This window comes from Coturnix japonica, chromosome 24 (genome assembly GCF_001577835.2).
Source record: "Coturnix japonica isolate 7356 chromosome 24, Coturnix japonica 2.1, whole genome shotgun sequence".
Classification (NCBI taxonomy): Eukaryota; Metazoa; Chordata; class Aves; order Galliformes; family Phasianidae; genus Coturnix; species Coturnix japonica.
In genome coordinates, this window is record NC_029539.1 from 3,395,371 (window position 1) to 3,420,858 (window position 25,488).

The following is a 25,488-nucleotide window of genomic DNA, read 5'->3' on the forward strand; positions in this document are numbered from 1 at the left end:
AAGAGATGCCCATGCTCCAAGGACCTAGATGGGAAGGGAAGCATCGCTCCCATAGTGTTGCATGCACTCCCAGCAGTGTGTCCTTGTGCTGTACCTGCAACGCTTCCCTGCCAGCTGTCACCACAAAGCAAGAGCTCATTTAGATACTTTCCTGGTGTATCTGTGCTCCTCCTCTCAGGACGGGCCCATCTCTGTACTCACCGGGCTGTCTCAGTTGCTTTCTGCAGCCTGATGCCTGATGAATTTTGCATTGGAGTGGGAAGACAGGAGGCATGAGCTTTATATGATACGAAGTCAGAGCCAATTCCCATTTCAATTCTCCAGGAACATACAGGTGAATGTTTCATTTAATCATCCCATATCCTCCAAGGACTCTGCCTCTCACCACTGCCTGTGCAAGCAAGTACACCTGAGACTGGAAAACCACCTTCAGCAGAAGCATGTGGGTAAAGAGATGTGGGGTTGCTGTTGTGGAAGAAGACACTCAGGCTTATATACATTGCTCAGAGCCCCACTCCCACCACAAACAGCCAGGCTCAAAGCAGCCCAAGCACAAGGGATAACCCCCAGGGTCTGGTGTCACATCCACACCAAACACTGAAGTTCCCAGCCCAGGAAACAGCTGCATTAGGAAAGGCAGGAGATTTCACATCAAATGCAGATTAGAGCTCAGCCATTCCTCTCCGGGATGTGGGGAGAAACACTTAGATAACCAGACAACTGCATCTCACTGCATTAGGTAATTCTTCAAGGGTACACTGAAGTTCCCTCAAGCAGGCAGGCTCCAAGCCACTGTTCAAAACCAATTCTTTCAGCTTCAGCTATCTGAAAACAAGCACGGAAGAAGAGAGCTACGCAGCAGGAGCATAAGTATTCACATCACTTACCCATGGGCACTGCAGAGGAGTGTTTCTGGTCTCCCTCAGTGGTCAGGGAAGAAAACTCTCACTGAGGGTGATTTACAAAAGCTGTCAGGATGGCCAAAGATGGACCAGAAATAAGAGCTATAAAGGAAATAAGGGAGATTGGGAGCTGAAATTGGAGAGCTTGAAAAGGGAAGTGAAGGGCATTAAGCCTGACAAGGACGAGGCCAAACCCGTAAATCCAGGCTCCCACCAAAGGATTTGCAGAGCACAGTAGGGCCCCCTGACCAAGAGCCCAATGCTTTGCACTAGGACAAGCAGCAAAGCTTCCCCCACATGGCACCAGGAACTGGAATCACCCGTATACGGCACAGCCAAGAAAAGTAACCTCAGCTCCTTCACACTTTGCATCTTAAATTTGTGTCTGTCTCCAGGAAAGAACAGGCTGTGAAGCAAAGATGGCTTTTCTGGTTTTTTTTTCCCCCCCTCCACCGTCATCCATTTCACATGTCAAACAAATTGAGGCCAGCTCTGAAGGGCTAAAAAAACAGAGCCCCTTGCAGCTCCGGAGCGCTGACTCGCACCACATCGGGGATCACAGCACCTTGTTTTGTAAATAAGTCTGGGGCAGCTGGAATAATATACCTGTCAAACAGCAGCGAGCTCCAGTTTCCCTTGACAGCACCGGCTTGCATGCACCGCCTGCTTCTTACAAGAGCCTGTCAGGAGGGATCAATCCTTTCGACATACGTTGGTGCAAACAGCCACGTTGTTTTGGTAGGTTCTGGCCATTGGCCACAGACCTGAGAGAGGCTTCACCTCCCCCCATGCCCTTCATTTTGGTTTGGGGGCAGATGTGGATACTCTGCTGCAAGATTTAAGGTTGGAAAAGGCCTCTATGATCCTCTAGTCCAACTATCAGCCCATCAGCACTGTGTCCACTAAGCCATGTCCCTAAGTGCTCTATCCCCATATTACTTTACCATCTCAATGGTATTACTCCACCACCTCCCCATACAGCCTGTGCCAAAGCATCACCACTCTACAGTAAGAAATAAGCTACATTTGGGCTGAATTACCACCGTCGTCTCTCTGCTGATAGAAAGACACATTAGAAAATTGGAATTCACCGAAGGAAAATAATTAAAGAATAAATATAGCGTCTCTGCAAATAGGAATTCATTAAAGTTTGCAAAGCACTCTGATATTTTGACAACTGCGCCATGGTGAAGCCCTGGTGGAAACTCAGCACGGTGCAGTCGGAGCAGGGATTAGAGGCTGCATCATAAATAATGCATACAGACAGACAGCTGGTGATGGGAGCAAAGAAGTGCTTGAGAGTAGCCCTGCAGTTACCATCGTCTGTTATTGTGCATGGGAAGAGCCACGGGTCTTGCAGAGCAAATTGTAGGTGCTTGAAGATGTAGGGATAAGAAGGAAGAACTCAGGTTACAAACTCTACTCCAATAGTTTCCTCACAGAGAAGTTTTTGAGTGGGTTTTACTTAGTGCGTACAAGCTGTGTTAACCAATCAAGCTGAAGCCCGTCAGCTGCAGTGGGATCCAGGTTTCCCTTCCAAGGGTGGAGAAACAAGCTCTGGGAAGCCAGTGTGTTCTCAAGGTCAAAAGCTGCCTGTGATCATAGCAGACATGGCAGAGCCAGGCCTGAGTACTCCATATCAAGGCGTTTCAGACTGTCAGTGCAATAAGTGATAACAAGGGTGAAGTCAATGGCTCCATTGCAGGCTCATCTTGCTGGGCTGGGTTGGACCCACACACCCCACAGTAGTCAGAAAGAGAGGGAAAAAAGAGCAGAGCAAACATACCCAAATGTTTCCTTATCACTCCTCTGAGCACTGATTTATCAGACCATAACCCTAAGGGCAATTGCATTAAAATTATTAAGGCTCACACTAAGACTTGGACCATTGAGCATAAGCTTAGGCAAATTATTTCTACTTCTCTACAACCCAGTGCACTACCATCTCGTTTCAGACTCCTGCAGTTACCCAAGAGATGCAGGTATATCCAGGGAGCAGTGCATCCCATCCAGCCCCTAAGTAGTCTTCAATGACCAGTGTGGTGTAGCCATAGGTACCACCTTCCTCAATGCAGCACTGCAAGCAAGACTTATCCCAACCAAAATATCTTATTCTGGCAATGGGATCCTGCAAACAAGGACTTCTCCCTCCCTTTCTTCCATGCTACAGCTGCACAGAGCCAAACGTGGCTGAGATGGTCTAATGGTGTAGAAATTAAGCACCATGTGTATAGCCATGGGTTATATAAGCCTCATTGCTTTTAGAAACTACGCTAAAAAAGATGCAACGAGAAGCTGTATCATCCTCCACACGTTCTAAGGATGAAAGACCCTGTGTGAAAAGCATCAGCAAAACCTGCTGATCGTCCCTCCTTGCATCTCACTCAGGTTTGGCAACAGAACACGCGCTGCCCTTCCCAACTGTTCTGCACATCTATCTATATGAGGAAGATGTCTGAGCGGTGACTGATGGAGAAACCACTTCACCACACCTCCCAAAGGACGTTATGACAGCAGGTTTTTATTCCGGAATAAAAAAAACACTCCAAAGTAATTAGCATCCTTCCAAAATGAAGTAATTATGCTACAGCAAAGTCACTTATGTACCAGAAGATTGTCCATGCAAGGAGCTATTCTGGACGGCTTCCGGCTGAACAGCTTATTCTGCAATAGCAATTCCTGTCAGTTCCCCAATGTAGGCAAGCCCAGCGAGTGACAATGATCTCTCACTTTCCCTCCTACAGGGAGAATGCCAGATTAGGAAACCTGGTGCTCTTCAGGAGATGCTTCAACCCGTTTGACAGATCTACCAGTTTAAGGGAAACTATTATATATGTGCATATACATATATATATATATATATATGTATAATTTTTGCACAAGTTTTATAACCACTGGCATAGCATTAGAGAAAGAGCAAACTCTCCCTTTGCACCTCAGGAGAAGGCAGAGCTCAGCTGTGCTGTCAGCTGTCAGAGCATCCACAGGGCAGAGTGCCTTGATGGACTCTCGAGCCACACGCAAAGCTTTGTAACACACATTATGACACACCAGAGACTCCAGCACCAATCACGAGCCTGAAGGAAAGCTGGCTGGGTTACACAGCTCCTAAACTGCTCGTTTGACAATAAAAAGGACATGAAAGGCAGATAATATTTGGGTAGACAAGCACCGAAAATGCTGTGCTCTGTTGCCAGCTCAGGGTGCAGAGCAGCTCCAGCGCTGCTCAGAGGTGGGCATGCATTCTCCTGCACTGCCTGCTGGCCAGACTCCAAGCAGTGATGAAGGCAGAAGGGTTAAGTGAGACCACAATGGCCCGGGATGATTTTCCTGTGGGCTGGCATGTGCTTTAAGTGCACTGATCTATCTTTGGCACTCCTTAGCATATTTGCTCAGCTTATTTGCATACACAAATATAAACCGCTCTCCAAAAATTGCTCAAGCAGAGTCTGGAGCAAATTAAACACTCAAGCTGAGGAGAGAGGGAGGGAGACAGTGCAAACTAGCTGCTCCACGCTCTGGGCCTGGAGCTGACATAGCTTAGAGCAGAGAGACTTGCAGACACTGAGGATGAGGAGAAAACATGGAAAACATGACAGCAAAGTCATGCTGCTGTAAGAGAATGGGGTGCATGAGGGGTTTTATCATAGATTCATAGAATGGCCATGGGTTGAAAAGGAACACAATGATCATCTCATTTCAACCCCCTGCTCTGTGCAGGGTCACCAACCAGCAGCTCAGGCTGCCCAGAGCCACATCCAGCCTGGCCTTGAATGCCTGCAGGGATGGGGCACCCACAGCCTCCTTGGGCAACTTGTTCCAGTGCGTCACCACCCTCTTGGTTAAAATACTTCCTCCTAAGATCCAGCCTAAACCTCCCCTGTCTCAGTTTCAAACCATTCCCCCTTGTTCTATCACTATCCACCCTCATAAACAGCCATTCATCCTCCTGTTTATGTGCTCCCTTCAAGCACTGGAAGGCCACAATGAGGTATCCCTGCATGTTTTTTTTTCCAGTCAATATAGAAATCTGCATCTGTGTACAGCGATAGGGATTGTAATTAACCGAGAAAGACTTGGACAAAGATGAAGGCAGAGTACCTGAGCCAAAGCTTCGGGGGATGGAGGAGATGCCAGATGTCCACAGCCTTCCATCAAGCGTCCACGAGGCCCAACTTGCAGACACCTGAGTTGGAACCCACCACCCAGCTCTGTCACAATGGGAAAGCACTGTGTGCCAAACAAACACCAGATGGGGACCGCTTGGACCACCCCAACCAGAGTGAGCTGCTCTGCTGCACAGCAGCTGAGTTGTGGCTCAGCTGCACAGCAATGTGGCTTCTAGCATAAGACCATAAATGCATATGATTGTCTGCCCAGGGAAGTAATTTGCTGCGTCAGATTGTGGTAGGCAAAAGCTCCCATCATACTCAATATCAACCACTTGCACATTGAGCTCACCCAGGAGATGGGATGGAAGGTTTAAACAACACAGCCCTCAAAGAAAGGGCAGAAGAAATAGGTTTGCTCGGTCCAGATAAGGGCTTTCTGAACTGGGGATAGAATAACAGGCTTCTGATATGCAAAAGGTTGCTGTGAAAAGAGAGGTGAGCAATTATCCTTCAAGCCACTAGAGGCAGAACAGGGGAAAACGAGGTGAATTTGCAAGGGAGGAAGAAACCAAAAAGGGAAATTTGGGTTTGTTGATAGGATAAACATCCCAGCACTGAGGATGAATTAACACTGTTACACAGCACACAACAGGGGGCTCTCAGATTGGGGGATCTGAGGACATCTGCCAAGGCTGGTGTGTTCCAAGAAGGGTCGGGGATGGACTCAATGTCCTCCTCAGTCCCACCAACCCCTGAGCACATGAGCAAGAGCCACCAGACTACAAAGTCTCACTCCATACCACCTTGTGACCCTGATGCCCCAAAGCAGCAGTGCAGATATTACTAACAGGAGAACAGCAGGGGGGGGACAGATGGTGCAGTGTTTTCCTTCCCCTGCAGGCAAGCCCTTAAGGGATTCATTTCATACAGTGCAAGACACAGCCTAATTCATCCACTTTTGGTCTTCCTTGACCCACCTAGAAGATGCAAAGCCCTCTCCCCATCACTCAGGGCTGTGCAGCATCTCCCCATTCTCCCTCCCCCTCCAAAGCAAGTGAGAACACTCCAGCTGGGCACTGCCTTCAAACCTGCTCAGCCCAGAAACTCCGCTTTGCATTTTGGTTACAGGAGCTCAGAAAGATGTTCTCTGAATAAGCTCTTACTCTCAGGGCAGAAATGAGGAGTAATCAGCTCTCAGGGGCTCTGTTTCTCCCCCCAACCCACAGCAAGCCTCCACTGGGGGCTGGAATTCATTTCCTGCACCCTCTGCCCATAGGAGTCAACTTGTAAGGACAAGAAGAGATGCTGTCACACTGAGACAGGGAAAAGAAGGCTTAGCTTGCTTTCTAGCACAGAGTCACTTCCAGTCTGTGCTGGGAATGACAGATCTCTCCTGGGTGCTGGAGTGTATCCAGGTTAGCAGTGTGTGCTCTGTCTCAAAGGGAAGAGGTAGAAAAGGCTGTGGAGGTTCTTTGTCCCTCGTTCCCTCACTGCTTGAGCTCCCAGGTGGAAAGTAAAGGGAGGAGAGGCAGCAAGAAGTAAAAAGGGATCTACGGTGCCGGAACCAAACAGTGACAAATCGGCCCCAATTGGAACAGCTTCATTACAGCTTTTACTTGTGGCCTTTGCAGATAAATTAGGTCTGGCTCAAAACAAGATCCATCAGGAAGATAGTGTGCAAAAATGTCTGCCTGCCCTTTGCAAAGGTTGAAGCTCTTCTAACCAAGCCCTCCCAGACACTTGCTCAGATCAAGCAGAACAGATGCAGACTCAACCTCTATCTCTGATCAATGAGCTTTTCATCCCAGCCTCCATCTCTGTAATCAGTGGGAATGTTGTCAATGAAAGCAGAGCTGGCACCGCAGCAGAAAGACAGCCCAGCATTTCCATAGCTCTCCTGTTATCTTTCAACCTCGTTTTGCAGCTCCCCTTAACCACACTGCCCCAGTTTGGGCTGATGTTCCCATCAGCCTCTGACACTCCCATCACCAACAAATCCATCTGCCCAAGTGAGAACCATAAATCAAAGATCTTTTTCCTGGATGTATGGCTTCAAACTATACCTATGTGAGGGGCTGCGACCTCCAAATCCACTCCATCTGAACTGGAGGCATTGGGGGGTTGGATTAAAACTTGGTCACTGCATCCCACTTAAATCATCAGTGATTTCAGCAGAAGGGTATCCCACTAGTGGGGGGTTTTCCACTGAAATTCTGCATCTTTCCCATCCCCAAAGTCGCCTTTCTTCTTTCTATACAACAAGGAAAGTAACTGATGCAAGAGAGCATTGATTAGCCTGGGGGAACCTGGGTGCATTCGGTGACAAAAACAGGAAGGGATCCAACAGTTGGGTCGTGCTTCCCTTTGATCTGAAAAACAATCCTTGCAAGGCCAAGGAGCATCATAGGGCACAATGCAACGGGAATGAAGGGGAAGCCTGGAGCTGCAGCTCCCACTGAATAGCGGAGTTACGCACAAAGGATTCTCAAACATTTGCAGAAGAGCAGAGTGAGGAATCCTCTTTGTTCTGGGCATGTAACATTAGAGAACCTGTCAGCTCCTATTTCACTTGATGACTTGGGTAAATCTGTCTTTGTCTTTTTCCTGCTTCTCTTTCTTTTATTGTTTTTCCAAGAAACAGTTGACATGAAAAATGAGAAACAAGAATTGCATTGTCAGTTAGAAACGCGTACATGTAATGAATTGTAAACTGGTTGACCCTTCCCGGGCATTGATCCTGATTTTAACAAGGAGGGGAAGGAAGCACTCAGCTACAGAAGCTGATAAATGTAAAGAAAAAGAAGTAATCAAGCAAATACAAATTGAACACGGGATTTTCTCATTCTGATCTTACAGTTGTCACAGAGCTGGATGGAACCTTGTAACGAGGGCAAGCTGAAATATGCTTTCCCCCCCCCCCCCCCAAAGTACAACTTGCTACAAGAGCCAGAAACTTGCTGGGTTTCATTTATAGGTTATAACAGATGCAAATGTAAATGATTGAGGCCAACAGACCAACCCTCTGCTCACAGCGTTCTGCTGTCTGGGCTTCTATCTGCCATCAAAGTCTTAAAGATGCTCGTGAAATATATTTGCTGTCTGAAAAAAGCAGTTTTATGGAAAAGCATATTTCCTGAAAAAAAAAATATATATATATATATATAGAAAAAAATTTGCATTTCTCAAACAGCTGCAATAAATCCTTATCTCCCAGGGATGCTGAGAGAGAGGCGCTAAGCTTTAAACAGTTTTAGAAGCAGATCTTCTGCTGGCATAAATCAGCCTTGTTCCAGCGCAATGATAACACTCAGAGCTGAGCTGTGCACGATGCAACCGCAGAGCAGCGCTGCTCCCCACCTGCACCAGGTGAGTTGTGTGTCCATTCCAAGCAGGAGCAATGTCACCTATTGCCTGTGGACACGTTGCTAACTCTGCAGAACAAACATTTCTAATCACCCCAGCGGTGCTCGTGCTTAAACCCTCAGCGCATTCATCAGCATCACGGCTATTATTGTGCATTGCAAATGGCTGGGAACAGGTAACAAAGTGCTGCCGTAACTTCCCCTGTCATATGATGTATGTTGTTTGCATTGCAGCGAGCAGCACCGCGATGATTGACTGCACGCAGCAACACAGACTAAAGGACAGGTGCTTAAAGAAAAGACTTTCAAATGAGAGCACAGCCACCAAGTGAATTCCCAATGCACACATAAATAAAGCCATATTCCCCCCTCACACACACACACACATACCCCATACCATGCATTTTAAATCTTCTTTAGCAAAGAATGGAAACAATGAACCTTCAATCTTGGCTACCAGCACCAGTGGAAAGAGTAGGTAACTTGGGAAAGTATGCTGCATGGAAACGAGCCCCCAGCCCATTGCTTTTAATCACTGCTGCCTGCATTAGCTCTGTGTGCTGCAGCTTCTCTCTCCTTGCAAATACCTTCCAACCATCCCTCTTCAATCAACATCAGCTGGGGGTGTTTGGAGCTATCAGACACCACGGCTTGGCTCTGCAGCAAGCAGGCAAACACTCAGCCTAACGCAGGTACCGGGAAATGCAGAGGGCTGATGGCCAACCAACATCTAACTGCCAAATCCTGGGGTCCCTGTCCTGATCCTCATAGAGAGGGTCAGCAAAAGGCATTGAGCAATGATGATGTTGCTGTTCTTATTAAGACCACCCTGATTTCTGAGGGTTCCACAGGGAAGCGGGATGCTGCCTGCATTGCACAGCTGCCACACTCAGAAGCGATGGGAGCTGGGGGAGCACACAGTGCTAATGGACATCTCTGGTACGAGCACACTGAGAGGCTGGGAGGTGCAAATGATGGGACACAGAGGTGTGGGAAAAGCATTAGGAAAGCTGCCGGGTCAAATGGCCTCAGCACACATTGAAGCTCCCCTTGTATGTTTCACCCCCCCCCCATAAAACCATTTACTCACTGCTCACCCCAGCACAAAGCCCTGAGCCATGTGGGGATGCTCAGCCCTGTGCCCTGCTGCCAGTATGGAGCCAACAGATGGACATCTGCCTGCATTGGTAGCTGTTCCCTTCCATGCTATTTACAGTGAGGTAAGACCTCCTGAGGCACAACCTCAGTAAACTTCCACTCATCTGCTGCCACACATCGAGGACAAAAGCCCAGGGAGGGAAAACAGCAGAGCTTTATGCAGCTTTATGTCCTTTCCCCCTAAATACACTGAGAGCAGAGGGAAAAAAAAAAACAAAACAACACCTCAAGAAATAACCATGGAAAGAAAAGTGCTGTGTCGACATTTCTAGGGCAGATCAGGAGGCAGAGATGGAAACGAATTTCTGCGCAGCTGCTGTCTCATTGACAGATATCATTGCTCTTTAAAACACACTTATCTCCCTGACAGATCTGCTGCACTTTTCCACGGCCTGCCTGAACACTGCAGGCTGGAGGAAGGCAGACAAGACAGAAAATGAGAAGCAACACAAAGTTATCTCGCCTTATCCACGCAGCTGTGTGATGGCAGAAGGCAGAGCTGAGCAGATGTGAAAGCAGCTCTGCACCTACAACCCCAAAAGAGCTGCAAACTGGAGCCCCAAGTGGGACGTCAGATGCAAAGCAGCAATTCAAGGACTCAAATGATGGCTGTGCTGCTCAGTAAATGCTCCTCCTGCAATGCAACCACAAGGGACGGCCCCATGCATCAGGCAGTTTGCCAGAGTGTGGGACGTTAAGGAATCATAGAATGGCCTGGGTTGAAAAGGACCACAATGATCACCTCATTTCAACCCCCTGCTGTGTGCAGGGTCACCAACCAGCAGCCCAGAGCCACATCCAGCCTGGCCTTGAATGCCTGCAGGGATGGGGCATCCACAGCCTCCTTGGGCAACCTGTTCCAGTGCATCACCACCCTCAGTAAAGATATGCAAAAGCTCATCCCTAGAACTATACAGCTTCCACTGTGCCAGTTATGGTTAATAATGCATTCAGGTTCTTGTCCATCTCATGACTGAGTTTTAGATGAGGAGAGAAGAGCCATGAGGTCTAAATAACACTCAGAGCAACTGGGACAGCAAGGAGAAATGCCTTATGCTAACCTCATGGAAATAAGAAAGAAAAAAAACCATCAAAACCTGAACAATAAAGTGAATTTATTAAATTAGTCCAAAAATGTTCATTTTAAAATCAATCCCTATTGAACCTCCATAACAAAGGAATCATGAACTCCTTCCAACGCAATGAACTTGAGCTGACCTCGTCCTGAAAGATGCGAAGCCACCAGTCAACACAGGCAGCCTCCAACCTGCTTAATTCATGCCCTGCTCAATTCATAAAGCCATAGCTGCATTATTTAGAACACAATCTCCCCAATCGAGAAATAAAGTGGCCTCTGAGCAATCAGATCCAGCAACCACTAAACCAGTCCATTCCCCATTCTAAGTACATCAGCGGTTTCAAGCGCGGTGACTGTTTTATCTGAAAAGCAGTAAATAGCATAAATCTAATGCTCACTAAAATACTCTCAGAGAAAGGATGCTGTGCTATCAATCTGTAGAGTCTACCAACCGGCACCTACCAACTCTCCCCCCAGCCTTATTATCTGTGGATGTTGGGATCTACACGTGAGCCACACTAAAATCAAAGCCTGCTCTAAGGCATCGCGTCTGATGTGGGTAACAAAATGGGATGGCCTCAGCCCTGGGGAGCTTCCCTGCTCACATAGCTGGACTAAATGGCATTGCTGGATTAGGAATGCAAACATCAATAAGCGTTTCTACAAAAGGCATTATCCTTCTTATACTCAAGGAACTCTTTACTAAGCAAACTGGCTACTTTGAAAGCTTGCAGCCTGTGTCTGGCTCCGGAGCATCCCAGGGCTATGGCAGTGCTGTGTCAATACCAATTACAGAGGGATGAAGGTTTGCCCTGTCAGCATGTGGAGGTGTGCACTGAGTCTCCCAAAGTGTCTGGAGAGCAGGTGAGGCCACTCACAGCAATGAGAAAGCAAAGCTGTGTGTACTGCAATAAGGCCAAGCCCTGCTCAGAATCACTCCAGCTCCTTGAAAACATGCTGTAGCAAGGGAAAATCTAAGGTAAAAAAGAAGTGGCATTGCTCTTCCCTTTGCCCTATGGCTTCCCAGAGTGACTGCAGGTATTCCAGGCTCTTTGGCTTGGCTCAAGAGCAGGCCATCAGAAGGGCTGCAAAAGGGAACAGCCCATCTGGAGTTGCTGTGTGTATGTGTGTGTGCAGAGCCCATAGCTCTAAAACATCAAATAAAACTCAGGTGAAAGCAGAGAGGAAAAGCATATCTACCCACCTACTGGTAGACTCGTGTCTCTCTCCCCTGCCTTCCACCTTGCTTTGTTTCTTTCTGTGACCAGATCTTTGCCAACCCCTCTGAGGACATGGCCAGATAGATAACAGCCGGACATCTCCAGGGCCAGGTTGATAAGAATTAGTTGGAAAGGCCCATCTATTTTGCCACATCTCCAATATTGGAGCACAACCAGCATGCTTGAGCAGGCAGATTTTCTGCAACTGGTGGGAATTTCCTTCCACTGAGACATTGCTCTCATTATGAATCAGGGGAACGGGGCCAACGGGACCAGCATTTATTATGGGAGCAAAGCAGACGCGCAGACAGCCAGCAGGTTACCTGCACCTTCTTTCCATGGGGACTCAGGTTTAATGTTTAGCAAGCAACCAGCTTATTTTTAGAGATGCAATCAGGAGAACATTTTGTGTCCCAACTGGATCCAAATATCTAGAAACATCCAGGGGCAGCTCTGCTTCTCTATTTGCTATGGAGCAAAAGCAGGGAGGGAGCAATGCTGGTGCTGTTATCAGTGCTATGTGTACCTAGGAGTGCCTGGAAGAATGGAGAGGCACGAGGCAGAAGAAAGGCTTCATTTAGAAATGCATTTCATTTACATTTTTATAACAAAGCTTCAAAGTTCTGATTGATCATAAGGGCTTCACTTAGTACAAAGAGCAGGATGATTAAAGCTCACATACGCAATGATTGTGAGCCAGAAGTGAAGTCATTCTCCCTTACTGATGGAGGTATGTTTATCCTGCAAGAGTTTACACCTTCTCCCGAAGCAAGAAGAAAGCTTCCTGGCAGCTTGTATTTATATTGAAACCACATGTGTGCAGGCAGGGTCTCCAAGAGTAAGGAGAAAAGCAGCAGCCTTGTTTCTAACTGTGTGGTTCAGAAACCAGCCTGCGAGCACAGGCATAGATGAACCTGGGAAGGCAAAGTTCCCATGGACAGATGAACACTGCACCATGCTAGAATACAAAGGCCAAAAGGTGAAAAGCCAAAGGATGTAGGGGCAGTGGGTGCAAGCAACCAACCCCAACACTGGCCAGTCCCAACACTGGCCAACCCCAACACTGGCAGAGCTATCAGACATCAATATTCACTGCACTCAACATGGAGCAACTCATATACACACATCATTTGAAGTGCTCACCACCCAAATGCATGGGCTCATAGACCAAGCATCTGATACACAAAACCAGTTGCTTGTAAAATTGGCCTCTCCAGCAGCAAGAGACAGCGGTACCCACTGCCACCATCCCATAACCCTTATGGTGAACATGGATCCAAAGTCATATAACAGCTCATAAGTGAGGTGTTTTAGAGGACAGCTCTAGAAATGATCCCAATGGTTCAGCTAAGGGATGAAGATTAAGATAAGCTGGGTCAGACAGCATCAGGAACGTTCAAGTAATAACACTTCTGAACTACAGACACATGTTTACCAATAGAAATCTGGAGCCATTGGAGCAAATTCAAGCCTGGCAACATTGCACTTTGCTTTCCCTGATCACTTTGGTAGATCCTTTCAAAGCAGCCTGGATCCTTCACAGACACACAGAGCACTGTTTTAAACCAACAGACTGAATAAAAACCAACCATGTTTTCTATATGCACTAAGTATGTGTGTTGTGTATGAGAAAGAAGGTGCTTACATACCCTTATACAACAACTGAAGAACCATTGGAGACCCAAATGATTCAGAAACTGCCCAGATTTCTGTATCTCTGTGGCTTCTGAACATCAGTCTCATCTCGATTTAGATCACACATTTCACATTATATACATTTCTCTCTGATTGGGAATGCGTTTGTGGTGGAAGAAGCCGTGTGTATTCTATCCATGGTGCCATGACTAGGTTTAAGATTGGCCAAACACAGTGATCTATGCCTGCTTTGTTCTCCTCGTAGCATTTTCCTGGCTCTTTACTGGGAGTTTTATGGCTTTTTTTGTGCGCAATATGCATTCGGCAGCCTGCATGTTGTTGGTGTTTATTTTTTTAAATAATAAATACAGTGTTTACAGGAATAAAACCTCAATCCCAACTAGCAACATGCACCCGCATATAGATATCAACGCCAGAGGCTCTGATCTCATCCCATTGGTACATACCAGGAGTGAAGCCACAGCTGCACAGCATCCTCAGCCGGTCCAGCAGCTGCTCCTGGCTTGGAGGAGCTTGGAAGCCCCATCCCAGCTCCCCCCCATCTCTGCATGTGCCCTGCTTTGCTCAGGGGCACAGGACAAGGATGGGAGCAGGGCTCCAATCCCAGCCCTTATTCATGCACTTAAACCAGAGCTGCCTGTGGATGCTTTTGCTGCAATGCCTCGTTAATAGATGTATTTGGAATAGCAAAGACAAATATAGGATGCTGGAGAAAGCGACACCCGAGAGGCACACTACAGAGAGGCCATAGCAGACAATCAGAACTAATGGATCACTGTTTAATAATAATGCCTGCACTTGAATAGGTTTGAAGCTTCAAACAGCTCTGCAAATGGCAGCTAATTAATCCAGGCAGAATCTCAGGCAGGTGTTGCTGGATTCCTCCTTCCTTGCTCAAAATGAGAGGTGCAGGCCTTTGGGAACTAATGATCCATCATCCCCCAGTGGTCCTAAGGGCTGCTGTTGTCATTACCTGGACCAACACACACTATTTCCACCGCCATGCTGAGCTCTCCTGCATCATCACTGCTCATCCCTCCTGAGCTCCAGGCCATGAGCATCCTTCCAACAGCTTGATATGGGGGAGGGAAGGGAACAACATCATTTCTTTTCTTCGCCACCCTCACGCTAAGATCGCAGCACTGAATGGGATCAATGAGAACGCGCTGCTGAACTTCCTTAATGCTTCCTTACAGGCACCAGGGTCCTGCTAAACAGCGTAATAAAATATCAATAAATGAGCTGTTTGCTGTATGGGCTCCTTCTGCAGCTCGGTGCATTTCAGCTTCAGCAAAGAGCTGACAAGAGACAAGTGCTGGCAGCAGGAAGGAACACAGTGCCAGGGGGACACTGATGCCCACTGAAATTACCCCACTTTCAGCTTGAATCCAACAACAGAACCCAAAATTACTCATGGAAATTAAAGGAAAAAGGAAAAGAAAGCGGATTCTCCTTGCTTGATAATGATTCCAAGGGGAAAAAAAAAACAAAGCAAGCAATTGGTTTTCTTGCAGATTTTAAAGCAAGGCTTTGGGGATTGCTGCTGTGAAGGGGCATTTTGCTGGCAAAGTAGCAAAGGAAAACAAAACCCAAAAAGCTGTGACCTCCCCCCAGCTGGAAAGCTTCTCTTCCAGCCTGCTCTGGTTTTGATCTCATCTTTCCTGCAGTATCTCAGCACAGCTCCTCTGCCAAGCAGCAGCATCAACGAGGTGAGGCAGCACAGCAGAGCTCCTCAGTTATTAATGGGCAGCAGCCCCTGCCTTGCACACAGGGCTCTGTCAGTGCACACCCAGAGATCTCTGCTGTCCTGCAGCCTCCCCCAGGGGCTTTGGCACAGCACCTGATAAAGATGTCCGCAGCGTGTCTGACATGCAGCCATGGTGCTGTTTACAAGAGGTCTGTCACTGACAAGTGCCTTCTGCACAGAAGCCGTTTCCTCCTCAGGCAGATAGCAGAGGACATCCTAAATTAGCTCCTGAGGATGGAGGTATTCCAACAGACCCAGGCACAAGCTAAGCCACGCTGCAGGCTTTGTGGAGCTGTGCCCTGCTAGGAGTTTATCTCACTCTCATTTCTGATTCCTTTCTTCCTTTGCCTTATTGACCTTCTATTTCATCCAGAAACCCAGCCGGAAAGAAGGCAAAGTTATGGAAGGGAGGGACGGGAGACAGAAAGGCTGAGGAATGCCTGCATGGGAATGCATTGGAAACTGCCCCAAAACAGAAACACATCACACAGCAACCCTATGGGAGCTGATACCCCATCTGCTGGGCTCCCCGTGGCCGTTCTTGCCCTTCTGCGGGGGTATCAGAGGGGTTCATTTCCCTCACTGCCACCTTCAACCTCCCGTAAATCCAATTTCTCAGTGCCACACCTGTGACGTCAGCAAATCACTGCCATAAAGAAGAAAAAGTGACAGCACGCAAAGGGAATGTGAATGCAGCCAGGAAGCTGGGGCCATTGCTCAGCTCTGGGTGCTGCAGGGCAGGGGGTGCTGTGACAGCCTCCCCCCTCCCACCCCAACCCTGCAGTGATGCAGCATCAGTGCGTCACCATCATCCTGCAGATGGGCCACAAAGCATCCCCTTGGAGGCTGACTCAGCTCTATGGATATTTGGGATCAGTAGAGGATACCTCCAACAGGCTTTTAACAGCCTGGATTCATCAGCTCTGCTTTTCCCCATAAAAGCTGATGCTCCCCTTGTTTTTTTTTGGCCCAGAGGAACAGCATGTTTTGCATGTTTGACACCTGCTTCCTTAGCAGCATCGCTATGCAGGTGATCCCCTACAACAATGCTCTCCCAGCCCATTTGGGGCTGACCCCCTCTTTGCTGTCCTGCCTCCCCCACACCATTACAGCCTGGCTGCCACACAGTGAAGTTAATACGGGGTGATGTCTCGCTCCCAGCACACCATGCACCAGGGGACTAGACCAGCTGAGGCTGCTCCCTGCATCCTGCCCTGTTCAGCACCAGCCAGTCACTTCTGCCTTCAAAAAGCTTTGCCAGGGTGATGGAGGGGTTTGGCAATGCAACTACAGGCAGCCTGGCATGGGCACTGGATGCTCCTTTCTCCCTGGAAAGGAACAACTAAGCAGCAGCAGCATAATGGGTTTGAATAGGATCCCACCAAGCCAGGATTGGGGGAGATTCAGGGTTACAAGGAGCTAAAAGTCTTTGTGTTAGAGACTGGCTGCACAGCCCTTGCTTGTGCACAGCAAGAAAACCAAGCTGCTACAGCAATCAAGGCTGCCTGCAAGGAAGCTGGCTGAAAGCTTCTGCCCTCCTGCAAAAAACCTTCATCCCAACCCTGCGGGATGCTCTGCCCCCACCCCATCTGCAAGAGGCACAGAGGCTTCAATTTGCAACCATTCCAAGGCTGATATAATGCCCCTCACCATAAAAACAGAGAGAAGCTTCTGAAACAAACCTACCCACCCCCACCACTTCCAAAGCAAGCTTCACTCAGACTGATTGCTCAGGAAAGTTCCTAATGACATCCCATGGACACTTTGGAGGCAACCCACCCCCGAGCACGGTGTGATGGCTCAGCGAGCGGATGGCCTCGTTTGTACTGATTTATGTTACAGAGCCAGATCCAGCCTCATCAGCCCGGCTTGACCTAGTTTCTCTCTTGCATAGGTCAATAACAACACAGCAAACGGAGCTAATCAGACACTGAAGCTGCACAGTTAATCTGGGCTGTTCCAAACTTGCAGGAACAATGCGAAACTCCGCTGTCATGGAGAAAGAGGGAATAAATCTCTCCCTAAAAAGTCAACTGGGATTGCACAAAGAACACGCCACAGACAATGCCTGAGATGAGCTGTTCTCTTCTGCTGGGTTTTGTTTTTATCTCGCTTCTTTCTCTGCATCTGGTGGATGCTGCACAGCTCTCCTTCCCCTGGAAGCAGAGAGGATTGGTCCTTCCCCTCCACTGGGGTTATAAGCAATCTCCAAAAGGGCATAAAGTCAGCCACAAAAATAAAGCAGACCAAAAGGGGAAACAGAAGAGAAAATAGAAAAAGAAAACATGCACAGCTGGCTTTAGAGCATCCACATAAACCCTGGGTAAATGCCAGCCTGCCTCTGTCATCAGCTGCATGGGACAAGGGCTACAGAGCACACAGAATGGGTGCACATGGGGTGCGTGTACCCCACACACTCATCCAGGGACACAGCAATCACTTGGTTCTCATGCGAGCACTGGCTCACACGTGACGCATTAGAGATCTGCAGACAAACACGTCTGCAGAGCAGGGTGCAGGGAGACATGATGCCTTGCAGCCACACACATGCCATCTCGCCTCAGCCCATTGCACCACGTGGATGTGACGTCTGCATCCAGGCACTGGCATAAGTATTGTCAGGGCAGGATGCTTACATGCTTCAGCCACACGTGGAGATGGGGATGTGGTTATTTTCTCTATCTGTGTGGCCATCCCAGTGCAAACACAGCACCCTGTGTAAATGCATATCCCTGTAGGCACACTCAAGCATCAGGCACAGTGCTGGCCAGTGGCACAGTTGCATGAAAGGAAATCACAGGTGGGTGTGATACAGTCTATAGCAATGCCTATAGAGCAATACAGACACACATACCCCTTATCCCAAGGCCTGCAGCCTGCTTAATTGTTCTCTTAGCAACCTGACTGCTTCCAGGGGCACCTTTGCTTCCCAAAAGCAGCCAAGAGCTGCCAGCAGCACTAAGGACATCTCTTAAAGGTGCTCCATGCCCTGGTGGGCTGTATGCAAGGACATCCTCTAACCCCTGCACACCAAGAGCAGTACATAGGAGCTCAGCACTGCCCATGTCCCTAAGAACACAGTCACTCCTTTCCATAATGAATGAGGGCAACAGCACTGTGCAAAGGGACCATACACCCCACACCCTGGGAAGAAAAGCAAAGCAAAGCACATCTGTGTGCTGCCCACAGTGCAGGGCCATGGGGATGGAGCTTACCTGCCTACAGCAATGCACTGCAGACCTTCTCCAGCAAGATGGGGGAGCAACAGGCTGCAGCTGCTTGTCCATGTGCTGGCTGCTCTCAGGAGATGCTCTTATATCAGCAGAGAGCGAGGAATGGCAGCTGACAAAAGTTAGAGGCAAGCAATCAGCCCCAGGAGGGCTCTGATTGCTGTGCTCCGTGCATCTGTGTTTTACAGCACCATTGCCCAGGCAGGAGGAAGGGGCAGGAGCTGCGTGCACATGAGTGTGCCTGTGTGTGCAAAGGGATTCACGCTGCTCTCATCACAATTGCTGACAAGGTTTTTGCATTAGGATGCAAAAGCAGCCAACCCCGCTGCACCAGGAAACTGCACCTCTAAGACTTGGCCCTTGCATTGCACTTCCTAATTCTTGGCTGGCTAATTGCAGTAATGCAGAAGGGCTGGGTGCTTTCAGAGCCTCACTTTGCAGGGGCTGTGCAACCTCAGATGCTCACAGTGATAATTGTAGAGAACACCAAAGCTATTCCAAAGCTTGTAGCACTCCATGTTGGCTTGGGAGGGAAGGTCTCCCAGTAGGGTTGAGCTCCCGAACCAGCTTCCATGCACTGATGCGAAAGCAAGTGGGATCTGTGCATCCACAAAGCCATCCCACACCACAGCATCGTCCCCACGTCTCTGGTGCCGGAGCATCAGTGTAATGCGATGTGACACCCTCCTCCACACTCTGTTATAAATATCACGTGTCACTGTAACCGGCTCTGACACCCCCCGGGGGTGTTTCCTCATGCTCCCAGCCCAGATGTGGGCACGTGCCGATCCCACAGCTCACCGTCCCCTGTGATGCGGGGCTGCTCACGTCCCATCACCTTCCCACCAACAGCAGCAGGATGGGGTTGTGCAGGGTGAGCCGTCTGCAGCCCTGCCTTCATGTCTGGCTCTCTAAGAAAGCACTTTGCTCGTCTGCAGAGCTCTCCTTTCTTCTCCCGTAAGCAGAAAGCTGCTCTGTGGTTTATTACTCCAGACACCATTCCTGACGCTGGTAGATCCTGATTTCCCTTTTATTTAATTGGAAGGACTATAAGATAAGCTATTCTCTGGTTTCTTTGCAGATGAGCTTTGAGAAGTTCCCCTTGGGACACAGTTTGTAGGTAGAATCATAGAATCACCTAAGCTCCCCTTGCCCAGCCCATACCCACCATGCCACATCTCTCCATATCCTGCACACCTCCAGGTACATTTTCAGGCCATTACCTCTAGTAATACATTAACTCCAGGACAAGGAGACTGTGTTGGTTCTGGGGCAGAAAAGCCAATTTCTTTGCCTGAGGTTTGACAGCTGATGGCCCCATCATAAAAGGGTTAAGAAATAATGAAGAAAGCAGAAGAAAGAGATGCCGGGAGGAACCTGGCTCTGAGATGTGGGGCTGTGATGGGCACAAAGCACTCAGGAAGGCTCTGAAGTGGTATCTGAGCAGCTCCCCTGGTTGATGTGTCAAGGAGCTGCCGATCGCCTTTCAAAGCTCCCCTTCTCACTCGCTCCCTTTGTAATGGGTGGCTGTTTCTAATTATCTGTGGATGTTAAATGTTCCCTAATTCAATCAGAACAACTTGTTCACAGACAGCAAAGCCTTCATCTCCTTGGCTTTCAACCACATCTCCGACTCAAGAGCCATTGATTGATCCCCTCCATCCCAGAGCAGTCGGCTTCAGACACTCTAGAGGGTGAGAGGAGAGGGCTGGGGGGGTGTGGGAGCAACCTGAGGTTTCCTACCCCCCCCAGCAGCCCACAGGCATCTTCCCCCCAGCCCCAGGGCTCTGCATTGCTTATGGCATTGCCCACTGGTGCACAGTGGGCTCTGCACAATCACAGCTCCATCTCCTCCCAACAACTCGCTAAGGAGAAGCCGAGTCATTAACGCGCACACTGCACTCACTGGAGCAGGTCTATGGGCAGAAGCTTCGTGCAGAGCTCCGCTGGGCAAAGTGCTCTGCAGTGATTAGGGAGAGCTTGTTAATGAGGCAGATTTTTAGTGACTCAAGGCAAGTGGAGAGAGAAGAGAGAGAGTTCTTCATCAAGTGGCATAACGTGGGTATGGTGCAGCTGATCTTTGGCTGTCATAAATCACTTTGGTTCCCCCAGCTTTTATCAGCAGATCTGACCCACAGGATGGGCGAATGGTTGGAGGGCACAGCACCAATCACACGGCAATAAAAGTGCCCAGCTCTGGGCATTTCACAGGGCTGCTGCAGAGCTGCGGAGGTTCTGCTCACATTTCCAGCCTTCCCTGGTGGTTCAGCTGCTTCAAATCAGGGCGATCCCTTCAGAGGTGCAAAGGGACCCTGAGCGAAAGCAGCCAACCCCGCTGCTCTGATCTCGCTGATGGCCCATATGGCTGCCTCCATAATGAGAATCAGCATCACCCTGTGGATACTGGCAGAATGGGACCAATTTACACAGTCTGAGGCTCCGTGGTGCATGTTTTGCCCTGCGTGAGAGATGAGAGGGCAGAGATGTGCTCTTAAAAGACCCCAAATGGCTTTACTGATTGTGTGTACTGGAGGACTGCACACAGAATATCCCCACATGCAGAACAACGAGCTTCCTGCTCTTCTCCCTCTTCCAGTTCATCATCATCCCACACATAGGGGATCGTGCAACCACATCTTGCATTGGCTTCCACGTGTTTTCCAGGCATAGAGTCATGAAGGTTGGAAAAGACCACTAAGGTCCCCAGGCCCAACTCCAATCCATCCCCACCCCAGTGCCCACTCAGCCAAGCCCCTTCCCATACAGCCCTTCATCACTAGGGATTGATTTCCCACATGGACCGAAGGGGCCCCAGCCATTAATGAGTTCATTTTCCATCACTTAGATGGAGATGGATTCCCTCAGGAGCCTCAGGGTCACCAAAGTTTCATTAACAGATGCTGTAAAAGTATTTAAATGCATTAAAAAATTACTTGACAAATGGAGTGAGCCCATAGAACTACTCCTCTCAGATCATCTTAACAGATAGAAGAAACCTTTGCAGCCCACAGAAGGGCAAAGAGCCCTTAGCAGCTCATCTCTGCTATCATCCATCTCAACACCTCAGCTCTAAAGAGGCTCAGCTTCCTATAATGCTCCAGAAAGAGCCCATCTATGTCTTCCCTTTTATAAGTTGACCACTTTCCAGCCACTAATTGCTCCTGGCCCCCAAACACTGCCGTTGTCTGGTGGTAAACTGAGGCATGAGATAGCAAAGGCTCAGCCTTTGGATTGTACCAAAGTGCTTGCATACATCAGCACAGCAGATATCATAGGCAGGTGCTGGTATCTCTGCTGCAAAGTGAATTCTCATCCCAGTAGCCCATATCAGGGCATGAAATTATACGCGAGCCCTATCTGGCCTTGAGCAGCACACAGAAGATTACACAGGAAAATATGTGTCAGAAATAGAGGCTGATGCTCGAGAGTCTATTTCTGCAGCTGACAGATTTCTGCCTCATTCCCACAGATCTGGAGGAGATGTGCTGCATTTCACTACCATGAAACCCCCCCTTCCCTTTCACTCCCCCTCCCCATCCTTCTTGAGAGGGGGTTTGGGGGAGGCAGAAACATCTCCACATCTCCCCCCAGAAACACAGACTACACCAACCCAGCCCTGCAGAACCTCCCAAGAGCTCAGCAAAGGGAAGGTGACCTCCTCCCTCCAGCAGCTGCAGGGGGAAGCAGCTCAAGGAGGAGGAGAAGGGTTGCTCCCTCCAGAAAGCTTGAGATGGGAGCTGGCCCACGAGGAGAGCTTTGTCCTCTGTGGGAGGAGAGGAATGTCACCGCTCTGCCCCACTGCAGCTGCTCCAGGTTGATGGAAACGTTTCCCTTGGAGTCCCTCCAAATTCACACCGCTGACTCCTCGGATTGCAGCAAAATTGGTTTGAATAGATACCAGCCAGGCCCAGTTTAGCATCTACAAACCTGCCTGCAACCTGGCCACATCCTGGGAAGCCCTGCTTGCCCACCCTGCGATGGTGACATAGGGGACATTCACAGTGTGCACAGCCTGGCAGCAGTCGTCCCGTTCCCCCCCCCCCCCCCCACTCACAAACAGGAGATTCATTAATGCCGACAAGGTAAACTCAGGCTGTATTATTCATCTCTCTATTTATCAAGTATTTATGCTGACAACCTAGAGGGCGATAAATCAGCAGCACCGGGATGTGTTGATTCCTGCGGCCGATGGTGATGCTGACAAGGCTGATGCTGGGGTGGAGGGGGGCAGAGGGCCCTGCTCACAGAGCAGCAGCTCAGCTGTGACAGCTGGAAGCACACAGCCTGCTTGGAAAGGGGGGGAGAGGATAGTTTGTGCTGGATGTGCCTCAGGTGCAAATGGGGAAGCAGCTCAGGCAGCGGCAGTGTTTCCTATTCTATAACAAAGCAGGCACCTGCTTGGTGCACCATCCCATATCCTGCCATAGCAGCATGCTGGCCCCATACACAGGCTGCTATATGCTCACTGCAGATCCCCACACCTGAACTCGATTCACCCTGAATTTGTTGCGGGTGATGCACTGGAGCAGCTCCAAAGATACACATGGACAGGGGGGCTGACCCCAGCAATTCCTATAGGGGACAGGGGGGTCACCCTGCTGATGGCAACGTGCCCCTTCACACTGCCTGCAGGGGCACTGCTTCACGTTGCAGCAGTAGCTGTGCTGCTGCAGCATCACATTTACACTCTCATACTATTGACTCGAGGGCCTCCAAATGAGACAGCCCCACATGCCTCTTGACTTCTCACCCTCCCAGCAGAGCTTATGCACGAAGAGAAGCCCATTTGTCCGACCACCGAATGCAAAAGGCTTATTTCCACTTGGAAATGACAACAAGATCCAATCCTGATTCAAAATCCAAAGCAGAGCGTGTCAGTGAATTTCCAGTTCAGAAGAAATCCTCTCTGTGGCTTTACCCTCATGGCTGACTGCACAGCACCTCCTGCATTGCTCTGTCACACAGCTATTCTGGGCACTGGTTGGGGACTCGGTGTCCTGCCTTCCCTGCCATGCAGACACACAGCCAAGGCTCTCGGGAAAGCAGAGCTGTGGTGCTGTTCAATAAAGCATGCTGTATTCTGATACAGGTACTATGTGTGAGCTGCACCAGGGCTGCAGCATGCATCGCTTTGGAGCTGAACATGCAAGATGCATGCACTGGAGATAAAATGAGAAGAGAGGCCATTTCCCTTGTAGGACAATGCTGGGAACAAGTGCCCTTGGAAGTGTTTATGTTGATTCTATGTTGTATTTCCCTTCTGTTTCCTTTTCCTGCGCCACTGCATCACAGCACATCACCTTCCCCCCAGCACAGACATACACCCGTGTGCTCCCCGAAGCCCCGGGGGCAGCTGGGCGGAGCAGCCCGGCCGACACTAGATGGTGCTCGGCGGCAGCGCTTGGAGCAGCCCGGGGTCGAATCCCGGGGCTATTTGCTGTTTCATATCCCCACTCCGCCCCGCAGTGTTAGAGGTGGAGCTGGGGCAGAAAGGAGAGAAAGAAAGAGCAGAAGAGCTGCAGCAGGCGTTGTTTAGGGCTATGCATGCACAGCATGTGTACTGCAGCCCAAATTCGGCTCAGTTTGTGGCTGGTTGGATGGTGAAGCGCTCCGAAGTGGGGGTTCTCCCAAGACCCCCCCCCCCCCAGCTTGCATTGAAATCCCATAGCAGAACTCACCCTGCATTCTGCAAGGCTGGGATTCCTAATCTCCGCGGGCTTCTTCGCGTATAATGAGGATTATGGGTTTAATTCCTGCCTCACAAGGGGGTGCTGTGGGGATTAAGAGGGTTAGGGCACTCACATAGCATTGCAGCGAGGCCATCCCTTCCGCAGAGGGAGACAGAAAACCCACCGCTGTTTGCAGGCTGCTTCCAACTTGCATCAGCTTCCCTTAACTGGGAGGCAGTTCTCTCACCTGCTCAGCTCGAATTTCATCTCTCTGTGCAGAGAGCAGCAGGACAGGAGCACAGAATTGCCTTGCAGATGGGTGATGCTTGCAGACTCACATCAGTGTGGATGCATGTTTGCATGTTGGTATAGCCATGCAGGAGGCTGGGAGAGAGCCTAGAAGTGAAGCTGAGCAGAGAATCAGCCCTTTGCACTTCTGATCCCTCATTGCTGACTGCGCCGCAGACACATTATGTGCATTCACAGATGAAAAAGCAGAAATAAAACCGAGGCTGGCTTTAAAATTCTGTTCAGCGCCGCTTTCTGCACCAATTCCAAATGTTTATAAACACACAAGTTAATGTAATCAGCACTGCAGCAAATACACACCGGGTGCACGGAGGAGACGGGAGTGTCACACACACTCCTGGCTCAGGGTGACAACCCTCTGCTGTGGGCTCCTCGTCAAACAAAAGCAGCTGAAGAAAACAAAACCCCACACAGAGGAATGTTTTAAAGAGCAATTTCTCCCTCCCCTTTTTCCCCCCCTCCTTCGGTAATGATGGGCGTATAAAATAATATATGGTAGTTGTTCCTGCTGAGCCTTTCAGGGCACGATGCGTGGGCATGCATGGAAAGCAGCCCCAGCTCAGGGCACAGCTGCACGTTGCCCCACACTGGGGGGATCAGGCTCATGATGTGGGGAAATTCCTGCCCTAAATGGCAAAGTTGAGGTCTGCTGGGGGCCCAGAGCCATTGTGCCCCAGCTCCAGAGCACATAGGAGCTGTGTCTGCAAAGATGTGGCCGAGCTGTCACACCCTGACAAGCTACTCAGCCATGGAAGTGATGTATGTGCTGTGTGGGGAGTGATGAGCATCAGTGTGCAAAGGGAGACCCTTCCCAAAGGAGCTGTGTCACGCAAAGCCCACCCCAAACCCACCCTGCACGCTGTGTTCGGCCATGTCAGCCAGTGGGAAGGGGCTGGGGAGGTACAGGTTGCTGTAGAGATGTTACTTCACATGTCAGCATCAGCAGAAAACTTGTGCTGGTGGAACAGCCAAAATGCTGGGTGAACAAAACAGAGCTCCATTACAAGGCAGCTTTTTTTCCTCCTCTTTTCTTTTCTTCTCTTTT

At 49.4% G+C, this 25,488-nt stretch overlaps 1 long non-coding RNA gene across 1 annotated transcript; it reads left to right on the plus strand.

The window, feature by feature from the left end:
• The first annotated feature begins 5,153 nt into the window (after window positions 1–5,153).
• On the plus strand, window positions 5,154–8,952 carry LOC116654372. The gene is made up of 3 exons (XR_004309577.1): window positions 5,154–5,309; window positions 8,229–8,380; window positions 8,611–8,952. It is a non-coding gene; the product is annotated as an uncharacterized LOC116654372 (long non-coding RNA).
• The last annotated feature ends 16,536 nt before the right edge of the window (window positions 8,953–25,488 follow it).